The following is an 11,784-nucleotide window of genomic DNA, read 5'->3' as shown; positions in this document are numbered from 1 at the left end:
AGTGGTAGCACCCACAAGTACCTGGAGAACAGGTCAATGATCATCATGAGGTATCTCACCCCGTCATTGTATTTAGCCAAACTGATCATATCCATTAGATCAGATTGCCAGTGACTGTCTAACCCTTCCACAACATAGGTATTACGTGGAAACTTTCGCCTCACTTGATGTGTCATGGTATAGGTCTCTTGACCTTTCAACCATGATTTAATACGTGTCAGAGGAATGTTAAATTTACCCTCTGCTTTAACAGCTTGATACAGTTTACTAGGACCTGCATAACTCCCAGGGTGCTTTGCATCGTAGTAAATAGACTCTAGGTACCTTTCCCACCGAGACATGGTTCTCAACTGACATACGTGTCACAAAGTCATGCTATTTATAAATAACAAAAGGATACAACACACAATTTTATTACTAAACAACAAAAATGTAGTACATAAAAATATGACAAAACATAGTGACAAAAACACGTGTCTCACGCGTGTTTAAAACTGATAATGTCTGAACACATTGTTCACATGGGGGCATCTAGGGGACAGTCTGTAATGTTCCATCACTGGGTCGTCCATTCTCTGCCATCGGTAGGCACGTAGTCCGCAACAGTAACAGACGACGGCATCGTGATCTCCTGTGTAGAAGAAACCGGCCTTGGCGAGCTCCCTCGGTTTCTGGCGTAACTGTATTGGCCACCATCCAAATGTCTGCATCCGGTATAGAAATGTCTCATTTCGGGATGATGACAGAACAGGTAACGTCTCGAACAGCAGTCTTCTTCATCCCAGGCAGCGTCTGTGTCACGGGCGGCATCCGTCTGATCTGTGGCTTCTTTGATTTCACCATCTTCATCCATATTGTCACAGGCAGCATCCGTTTGATCCATGAACTGTTCTTCAGGTTTGGTAGTCACTCTTTTGACTGTATGTCTTTCTGAACATTTGCAGACCAAGACGTCGTCCTCGTCGCTGCTGCTGCTACTAAGACTGCTCGAATATCCCGATGCCATCTTCTTCGTTCCAGATAGAGTGCAACAAGACACAAGAATGTCAGAATCATAAACACGTCTGTTCTCTAGCACAGTCACAAAGCAAATGAAGTGTAAACCATAAATCCATTCTTTTATACCTTCATCCAAAACAAAACTCGTTCACCACTGGTGAAACTCGTTAGGGTTGCAGAAGTTACACTGAAGAAATCCCATCTGGTTTTGATGGTCGTCTTGCATGGCGCAGGGCACAATCGAGTTCAGCTCTGGTACAAAGTCACACATGACTGTGAAACAGCCTTTCAGTTTCTCCCATTGTTGTAGAGAAAGGAATATTCCCTTCTTCGAAGGTTTCACGGATTTAGTTTCTTCACACCACCACCACTGACGCAGGTCCACCCCAGCAAAGTTCTTGTCGACGCTGACATGGACGTTGACACCAAGGTGTCTGAACAATGTTTCGTCTTTCCTCTGGTTTAATGCTGAAATCGTTTCGTCAATTTGGCTTTTACATCCAGACAGTTCGATCCACTGTTTAAGACTAAGGACAATACCTCGCTTGGTGGGGAAGGTTTTCCCCTTGTCACTGTCAAATTTCCTTATGTGAATAGCAGTGTCCCCTTTCCATAACTTGGCCACCACGTAGACGTTAGTTCCAAGTTCTAGACGACATCTCACTTCATCACTTGTGGAACAGGCCATCTCTGGATTGAACGTAGATCTGATTGTTTTCGGCGAGCGAATGACAATGAAACCGTATCTAGCCTTTTTATACTCTTTCGTGTCAGTCTAGGTAGGTCAGGGGCCGTTCTAAGTAGGTCAGGGCCGGCCTAAGTAGGTCAGGGCCGGTCTAAGTAGGTCAGGGGCCGGTTTAAGTAGGTCATGGGCCGGTCTAAGTAGGTCAGGGCCAGTAGGACGAGGTCACGTGATGTCATCAAGGTCACGGAAAGTAGGTCAAGGTCACGGAAAGTAGGTCATGGGGCTATACAGGCCTGGATACTACTTTTGGTGACTGGGAAGGAAAAAAGACTTATTATTTGTCATGCTGGCTGTGATAAATATGGATTGATAGATGGCTGTAAATTGATCTTTGAGGCTAAAAAAACAGACGGAGACTATCATGGTGAGATGAATCATGACAATTTCATCAAATGGTTTGAAGAACAACTTATGCCTTCTCTACCAGAACCTTCTGTTATCGTCATGGATAACGCAAGCTACCACAACAAATTAACTGAGATTACACGATATACTGCACTAAACGCTAAAAAGGAAGAAATTCAGTCGTGGCTACGAAACAAAAATATACCTTTTGAGAGTAACATGACAAAGCCAGTTCTTTATGAACTTGTGAAAAGTAACAAATGTGCAAAGCAATTTGTCACTGATGATATTGCTGAACGCCATGGGCACTTGTGTCTAAGACTGTCGCCAAGACATTCTGAACTCAATCCGATAGAACTGGAAGTCAAGTCAAAGGGCACATAGCTCGTCATAATGATGGTAAAATGACCACGGTGCGGAGAGAACTTGCACATGCATTGAACTCTGTCACACCTACACACTTCTCTGATGCAGTTAAACATTTAATAAAGATCGAAGAAGATTTTAGAAAACAAAATAGTTTTATAAGAAATAAAATACCCCCTGTGATAGTCCCCCTTAACGAAGATAGTGATGAAGAAATGAGTTCGTCGACTGATTAAGTTATTTCTCCATACCCATCAGGAGTATTACTTTAATGTATGCATGAACTCTTTAACACCAAAAACAATTTATTTCCATATCATTCACTATCAAACAACCTAACAACCTATAAACTAATCGACTAGAAATGCATATAGACTACACATACATACGAGAGAAATGTTTATTTAACGACACACTCAACGCATTTGATATACGTTTATGTGGCGTCAGACAAAACGGTTAAGGAGCATTATGACAGTGAGAAAGAAACTCGCTACCGCCACATGGGCCACTGTTTCCGATAAGCAATTTTGATAAGCAATAAGGGACGTTTTATATGCACCATCCCATAGACAGGATAGCACATACCACAGCCTTTATACATCAGTTGTGGTGCACAGGCTGGAACTAGACACAACCCAATGGGTCCACCATGTGGGATCGATCAGTCGACCTACCATGAGCGAACGCTTTACCTCTGAGCTACGTCCCGCTCCATATACAAAAGAAGCCTTAAGTGGGGTTGGGGTTGTGCAGAGGGTCACACCTCCACCAATCGCATGCATACCATATTCCTCTCTCTCTCTCCCTATAACCATATAACCATAGATTAAAATATGTTGAGTGCGTCGTTACATAAATGACGTCTCTCTCTCTCTCTCTCTCTCTCTCTCTCTCTCTCTCTCTCTCTCTCTCTCTCTCTCTCTCTCTCTCTCTCTCTCTCTGTCTGTCTGTCTCTCCCTTCAGCGCGCGCGCTTGTGTATTCCACAATATAATTATAATAATTGATACATATTTTTTTTTCAAACTGAGGTTTTGTCACTTGAATTCCCCACCTGAATCCGCGCCTGCTTCATGTTTACAGATATTTTCTTAAATATAGGTCATACTACGATTTGTGCGGATAGGACGATAGAACCGAACATTAGTTTGAAACGCACTATAGAATGATGCTTTTGATATGCAAATGACCTTAGTTATTTATAGGCGTAATAACGTGCATTCAAACGACACAGAGATTTTTAAAAGTGGAAGTAAGTCAACTTCGTACATTTTATATGATGATTTGTATATAAAACCTGTCGGGGTTTGGGTTTGTTTTCATGTAAATGCAAAGAAAACAAATATCGAATAGGAAATAAACGTAACATTTGCAAAAAACTTTGGGTCTAAATAATTGAACAGGATAATAGTATAGTTTGAAGTACACATATTGTATTTCGTCCTACAGTGATCCACATTCCGCCATGATGTAACTTCTGCACGGAATAGATAGTGATAGGACGGTTTGTGAAATAGACTCCAGGTTTGTCAATCCGTATGTTTGAAATTGTTCACAACAAAAGTTCACCTGTTAAGAAAATAGCGCTGGTGTAGGCAGTAAGATCGAGATCGATTGGTTGGTTGTTTTTAGTCTTAAGGACCCAAACCCAAAATACTGATTACCACAGAAATGAACCAGAACATCTGCAAACGTTTCAGTGTGTTTTATGATATTTCAATGGGTTTTTAATGTGCAAGTCACATACACGGGGTATATCATTTGCAAAGGAAATAAACAACTACAGCACTAATATAAAGAGGTGACGGTTGAATAAAACCAGTTTGACAATCTACTGGTTACTGAAGAACTATTCTACAACGATCTCTGGCTATTGGAGGACTATTGAAGAATGGACTATTTCTAGTTGGTTACTGAAGAACTATTCTACAACGATCTCTGGCTATTGGAGGACTATTGAAGAATGGACTATTTCTAGTTGGTTACTGAAGAACTATTCTACAACGATCTCTGGCTATTGGAGGACTATTGAAGAATGGACTATTTCTAGTTGGTTACTGAAGAACTATTCTACAACGATCTCTGGCTATTGGAGGACTATTGAAGAATGGACTATTTCTAGTTGGTTACTGAAGAACTATTCTACAACGATCTCTGGCTATTGGAGGACTATTGAAGAATGGACTATTTCTAGTTGGTTATTGAAGAACTATTCTACAACGATCTCTGGTTATTGGAGGACTATTGAAGAATGGACTATTTCTAGTTGGTTACTGAAGTACTATTCTAGTATGATCTATTTCTAGCTAGATACCGCATTGACGCACTATTCTAGTATGATCTATTTCTAGCTAGATACCGCATTGACGCACTATTCTAGAATGATCTATTTCTAGCTAGATACCGCATTGACGCACTATTCTAGAATGATCTATTTCTAGCTAGATACCGCATTGACGCACTATTCTAGAATGATCTATTTCTAGCTAGATACCGCATTGACGCACTATTCTAGTATGATCTATTTCTAGCTAGATACCGCATTGACGCACTATTCTAGTATGATCTATTTCTAGCTAGATACCGCATTGACGCACTATTCTAGTATGATCTATTTCTAGCTAGATACCGCATTGACGCACTATTCTAGTATGATCTATTTCTAGCTAGATACCGCATTGACGCACTATTCTAGAATGATCTATTTCTAGCTAGATACCGCATTGACGCACTATTCTAGTATGATCTATTTCTAGCTAGATACCGCATTGACGCACTATTCTAGTATGATCTATTTCTAGCTAGATACCGCATTGACGCACTATTCTAGTATGATCTATTTCTAGCTAGATACCGCATTGACGCACTATTCTAGAATGATCTATTTCTAGCTAGATACCGCATTGACGCACTATTCTAGTATGATCTATTTCTAGCTAGATACCGCATTGACGCACTATTCTAGAATGATCTATATCAATAATGATCTATTTCTAGTTGTAATTGAAGCTCTAAGCTGAAATGGCGTATTTGTAGTTGAGTATTGAAGGCATTCTGCTACTATACAATGGTTTGGTTTGGTTTAGTTATCGAAACCGAAGATCTACTGCAAAATAATGACGTAGGTATTTTAATAGCAGACATCCACAAGCAAAACAAATATTTTCAATCACCTAGAAAGCACACTTGGAGGTGATAACAGTAAAAGTACAAAGAAGCTTGTAAGTGATGAAATGATGATGATGATGATGTTGATGATGAGTTAACCTGTTACAGGTGTTAATGGGTTAGTGTGACAGGAAAGTGGCTTCATCACATATGATGATGATGTTGATGATGAGTTAACCTGTTGCAGGTGTTAATGGGTTAGTGTGGCAGGAACGTGGCTGCATCACATATGATGATGATGATGATGATGATGAGTTAACCTGTTACAGGTGTTAATGGGTTAGTGTGGCAGGAACGTGGCTTCATCACATATGTTGATGATGTTGATGATGAGTTAACCTGTTACAGGTGTTAATGGGTTAGTGTGGCAGGAACGTGGGTGGCTGCATCACATATGATGATGATGTTGATGATGAGTTAACCTGTTACAGGTGTTAATGGGTTAGTGTGGCAGGAACGTGGCTTCATCACATATGTTGATGATGTTGATGATGAGTTATCCTGTTACAGGTGTTAATGGGTTAGTGTGGCAGGAACGTGGCTGCATCACATATGATGATGATGTTGATGATGAGTTAACCTGTTACAGGTGTTAATGGGTTAGTGTGACAGGAAAGTGGCTTCATCACATATGATGATGATGTTGATGATGAGTTAACCTGTTACAGGTGTTAATGGGTTAGTGTGGCAGGAACGTGGCTTCATCACATGACTGCTATTGATATCCATCAGCAGAAAGTGATATTTTATTTGTATTTGCCACAGCCACACTAACCCACACCACACTAGCCCACACCAACACTAGCCCACACGACACTAGCCCACACGACACTAGCCCACACCAACACTAGCCCACACCACACTAGCCCACACCACACTAGCCCACACCAACACTAGCCCACACGACACTAGCCCACACCAACACTAGCCGACACCACACTAGCCCACACCACACTAGCCCACACCAACACTAGCCCACACCACACTAGCCCACACGACACTAGCCCACACTAACACTAGCCCACACGACACTAGCCCACACCACACTAGCCCACACCACACTAGCCCACACCAACACTAGCCCACACCACACTAGCCAACACCAACACTAGCCCACACGACACTAGCCCACACCAACACTAACCCACACGACACTAGCCCACACCAACACTAGCCCACACGACACTAGCCCACACGACACTAGCCCACACCACACTAGCCCACACCAACACTTGCCCACACCACACTTGCCCACACCAACACTAGCCCACACCACACTAGCCCACACCAACACTAGCCCACACCACACTAGCCCACACCACACTCCCGGCTTTTGTAGGTCGCGGTAGTGTTATGACGTGACGTACGGTGTATGAGCATTCAGCACGTCGATCCCTGTTTAACCTTTTTCACCACGTGTGTATCAATGACGCGCTGCTATAGGTGCTCGGTTGGCCACTCCTCGATTCCAGTAGCTTTTACGACCTGTTCAGGGTGTCCTGTCTTACGGCAGCTCGTCAAGTGGGCCCGAGTGGCGCTAAGTGGTCATGTGTCGGCGGTGTTGACAAACCCGTCGTCGCCCAGGTGGGTGGGTGACAGTGCCAGGCGATCCTCACTACAGTGACACCTCAACGAAGAACGAAAAGTTCAAGTTTGTTTTCTTTAACGACGGACACCACTAGTTAATTTTTACATATACATGTAGTCTTAGAGAGGAACCCACTATGTTTCCATAGTAGCAAAGGATTTTTAATATGCACCATCCCACAGGCAGGATGGCTGATACCACGGCCTTTGATATAGCAGCCGCTGTTCACTGGCTCTGGGGTCGGGACGTTGATGCACGGTCGGTTTAGGATCGATCCCTGTCGGTAACCCCATTGGGCTATTTCTCGTTCCAGCCAGTGCTCCACAACTGGTGTAACAAAGGTCGTGGTATGCACTATCATGTCTGTGGGATGGTGCATATAAAAGATCCCTTGCTGCTAATCGAAAAGAGTAGTCCATAAAGTGGCGACAGTGAGGTTTCCTCTCTCAATATCTGTGTGGTCCTTAACCGTATGTCTGACGCCATATAACTTTAAATAAAATGTGTTGAGTGCGTCGTTAAATAAAACATTTCCTTCCTTCGTGCACTGGCTGGAACGAGAAATAGCCCAATGGGCCCACCGACGGGGGTCGATCCTAGACCCACTGTGCACCAAGCGAGCGCTTTACGACTGGGCTACGTCCCGACTCTCGTCTCTAACCGCTAGTTTAGAAGTACACAACCTGTCGAGAACACGTAGTACATCCTCAAAACAAATTATTAATCTTTAATCAGTGTGTTTCAAAATATTAATCTTTAATCAGTGTGTTTCAAATATTAATCTTTAATCAGTGTGTTTCAAAATATAAATCTTTAATCAGTGTGTTTCAAAATATTAATCTTAATCAGTGTGTTTCAAAATATTAATCTCTGTTCAGTGTTTTCCCAAATATTAATCTTTGTTCAGTGTTTTTCAAAATATACAAAGCCAGTGAAAAACAGAAAGAAATATGCTATATGTTCTTTGTCACAGACAGGACAGCAACCGACCCATCCTAAAACAGTCCACGTCATAGTGACAGGGTGATCGTGCATAGTCTACAGTCGATCAACCGACCCATCCTAAAACAGGTCACGTCATAGTGACAGGGTGATCGTGCATAGTCTACAGTCGATCAACCGACCCATCCTAAAACAGCCCACGTCATAGTGATAGGGTGATCCTGCATAGTCTACAGTCGATCAACCGACCCATCCTAAAACAGGCCACGTCATAGTGACAGGGTGATCGTGCATAGTCTACAATCTATCAACCGACCCATCCTAAAACAGGCCACGTCATAGTGACAGGGTGATCGTGCATAGTCTACAGTCGATCAACCGACTCGTCCTAAAACAGGCCACGTAATAGTGACAGGGTGATCGTGCATAGTCGAACAACCGACCCATCCTAAAACAGGCCACGTCATAGTGACAGAGTGATCGTGCATAGTCGATCAACCGACCCATCCTGAAACAGTGCACGTCATAGTGACAGGGTGATCGTGCATAGTCGATCAACCGACCCATCCTAAAACAGTGCACGACATAGTGACAGGGTGATCGTGCATAGTCGATCAACCGACCCATCCTAAAACAGGCCACGTCATAGTGACAGGGTGATCGTGCATAGTCGATCAACCGACCCATCCTAAAACGGGCCACGTCATAGTGACAGGGTGATCGTGCATAGTCGATCAACCGACCCATCCTAAAACGGGCCACGTCATAGTGACAGGGTGATCGTGCATAGTCGATCAACCGACCCATCCTAAAACAGGCCACGTTATAGTGACAGGGTGATCGTGCATAGTCGATCAACCGACCCATCCGAAAACAGGCCACGTCATAGTGACACGGTAATCGTGCATAGTGTACAGTCGATCAACCGACCCATCCTAAAACAGCCCACGTTATAGTGACACGGTGATCGTGCATAGTCTACAGTCGATCAACCGACCCATCCTAAAACAGGCCACGTCATAGTGACAGGGTGATCGTGCATAGTCGATCAACCGACCCATCCTAAAACATCCCACGTCATAGTGACAGGGTGATCGTACATAGTCTACAGTCGATCAACCGACTCATCCTAAAACAGGCCACGTCATAGTGACAGGGTTATCGTGCATAGTCGATCAACCAACCCATCCTAAAACAGTGCACGTCATAGTGACAGGGTGATCGTGCATAGTCGATCAACCTACCCATCCTAAAACAGGCCACGTCATAGTGACACTGTGATCGTGCATAGTCTACAGTTGATCAACCGACCCATCCTAAAACAGCGCACGTCATAGTGACAGGGTGATCGTGCAGTCTACAGTCGATCAACCGACCCATCCTAAAACAGCCCACGTCATAGTGACAGGGTGATCGTGCATAGTCTACATGCGATCAACCGACCCATCCTAAAACAGCCCACGTCATAGTGACACGGTGATCGTGCATAGTCTACAGTCGAACAACCGACCAATCCTAAAACAGCCCACGTCATAGTGACAGGGTGATCGTACATAGTGTACAGTCGATCAACCGACCCATCCTAAAACAGCCCACGTCATAGTGACAGGGTGATCGTACATAGTCTACAGTCGATCAACCGACCCATCCTAAAACAGCCCACGTCATAGTGACACGGTGATCGTGCATAGTCTACAGTCGAACAACCGACCCATCCTAAAACAGCCCACGTCATAGTGACAGGGTGATCGTGCATAGTGTACAGTCGATCAACCGACCCATCCTAAAACAGCCCACGTCATAGTGACAGGGTGATCGTACATAGTCTACAGTCGAACAACCGACTCATCCTAAAACAGCCCACGTCATAGTGACAGGGTGATCGTACATAGTCTACAGTCGAACAACCGACCCATCCTAAAACAGCCCACGTCATAGTGACAGGGTGATCGTACATAGTGTACAGTCGATCAACCGACCCATCCTAAAACAGCCCACGTCATAGTGACAGGGTGATCGTACATAGTGTACAGTCGATCAACCGACCCATCCTAAAACAGCCCACGTCATAGTGACACGGTGATCGTGCATAGTCTACAGTCGAACAACCGACCCATCCTAAAACAGCCCACGTCATAATGACAGGGTGATCGTGCATAGTGTACAGTCGATCAACCGACCCATCCTAAAACAGCCCACGTCATAGTGACACGGTGATCGTGCATAGTCTACAGTCGAACAACCGACCCATCCTAAAACAGCCCACGTCATAGTGACAGGGTGATCGTACATAGTGTACAGTCGATCAACCGACCCATCCTAAAACAGCCCACGTCATAGTGACAGGGTGATCGTACATAGTGTACAGTCGATCAACCGACCCATCCTAAAACAGCCCACGTCATAGTGACACGGTGATCGTGCATAGTCTACAGTCGAACAACCGACCCATCCTAAAACAGCCCACGTCATAGTGACAGGGTGATCGTGCATAGTGTACAGTCGATCAACCGACCCATCCTAAAACAGCCCACGTCATAGTGACAGGGTGATCGTACATAGTCTACAGTCGAACAACCGACTCATCCTAAAACAGGCCACGTCATAGTGACAGGGTTATCGTGCATAGTCGATCAACCAACCCATCCTAAAACAGTGCACGTCATAGTGACAGGGTGATCGTGCAGTCTACAGTCGATCAACCGACCCATCCTAAAACAGCCCACGTCATAGTGACACTGTGATCGTGCATAGTCTACAGTCGATCAACCGACCCATCCTAAAAGAGCCCACGTCATAGTGACACTGTGATCGTGCATAGTCTACAGTTGATCAACCGACCCATCCTAAAACAGCGCACGTCATAGTGACAGGGTGATCGTGCAGTCTACAGTCGATCAACCGACCCATCCTAAAACAGCGCACGTCATAGTGACAGGGTGATCGTGCATAGTCTACAGTCGGCCAACCCACCCATCCTAAACCAGCCCACGTCATAGTGACAGGGTGATCCTGCATAGTCTACAGTCGATCAACCGACCCATCCTAAAACAGGCCACGTCATAGTGACAGGGTGATCCTGCATAGTCTACAGTCGATCAACCGACCCATCCTAAAACAGGCCACGTCATAGTGACAGGGTGATCGTGCATAGTCTACAATCTATCAACCGACCCATCCTAAAACAGGCCACGTCATAGTGACAGGGTGATCGTTCATAGTCTACAGTCGATCAACCGACTCATCCTAAAACAGGCCACGTCATAGTGACAGGGTGATCGTGCATAGTCGATCAACCGACCCATCCTCAAACAGTGCACGTCATAGTGACAGAGTGATCGTGCATAGTCGATCAACCGACCCATCCTAAAACAGGCCACGTCATAGTGACACGGTGATCGTGCATAGTCTACAGTCGATCAACCGACCCATCCTAAAACAGGCCACGTCATAGTGACAGGGTGATCGTGCATAGTCGATCAACAACCGACCCATCCTAAAACAGGCCACGTCATAGTGACACGGTGACCGTGCATAGTGGATCAACCGACCCATCCTAAAACAGGCCACGTCATAGTGACACGGTGATCGTGCATAGTCGATCAACCGACCCATCCTAAAACAGTGCAC

Source organism: Gigantopelta aegis, chromosome 4 (assembly GCF_016097555.1).
Source record: "Gigantopelta aegis isolate Gae_Host chromosome 4, Gae_host_genome, whole genome shotgun sequence".
Taxonomy (NCBI): domain Eukaryota; kingdom Metazoa; phylum Mollusca; class Gastropoda; order Neomphalida; family Peltospiridae; genus Gigantopelta; species Gigantopelta aegis.
The sequence above is the reverse complement of the archived record's forward strand: the minus strand, read 5'-3'. Positions refer to the sequence as shown.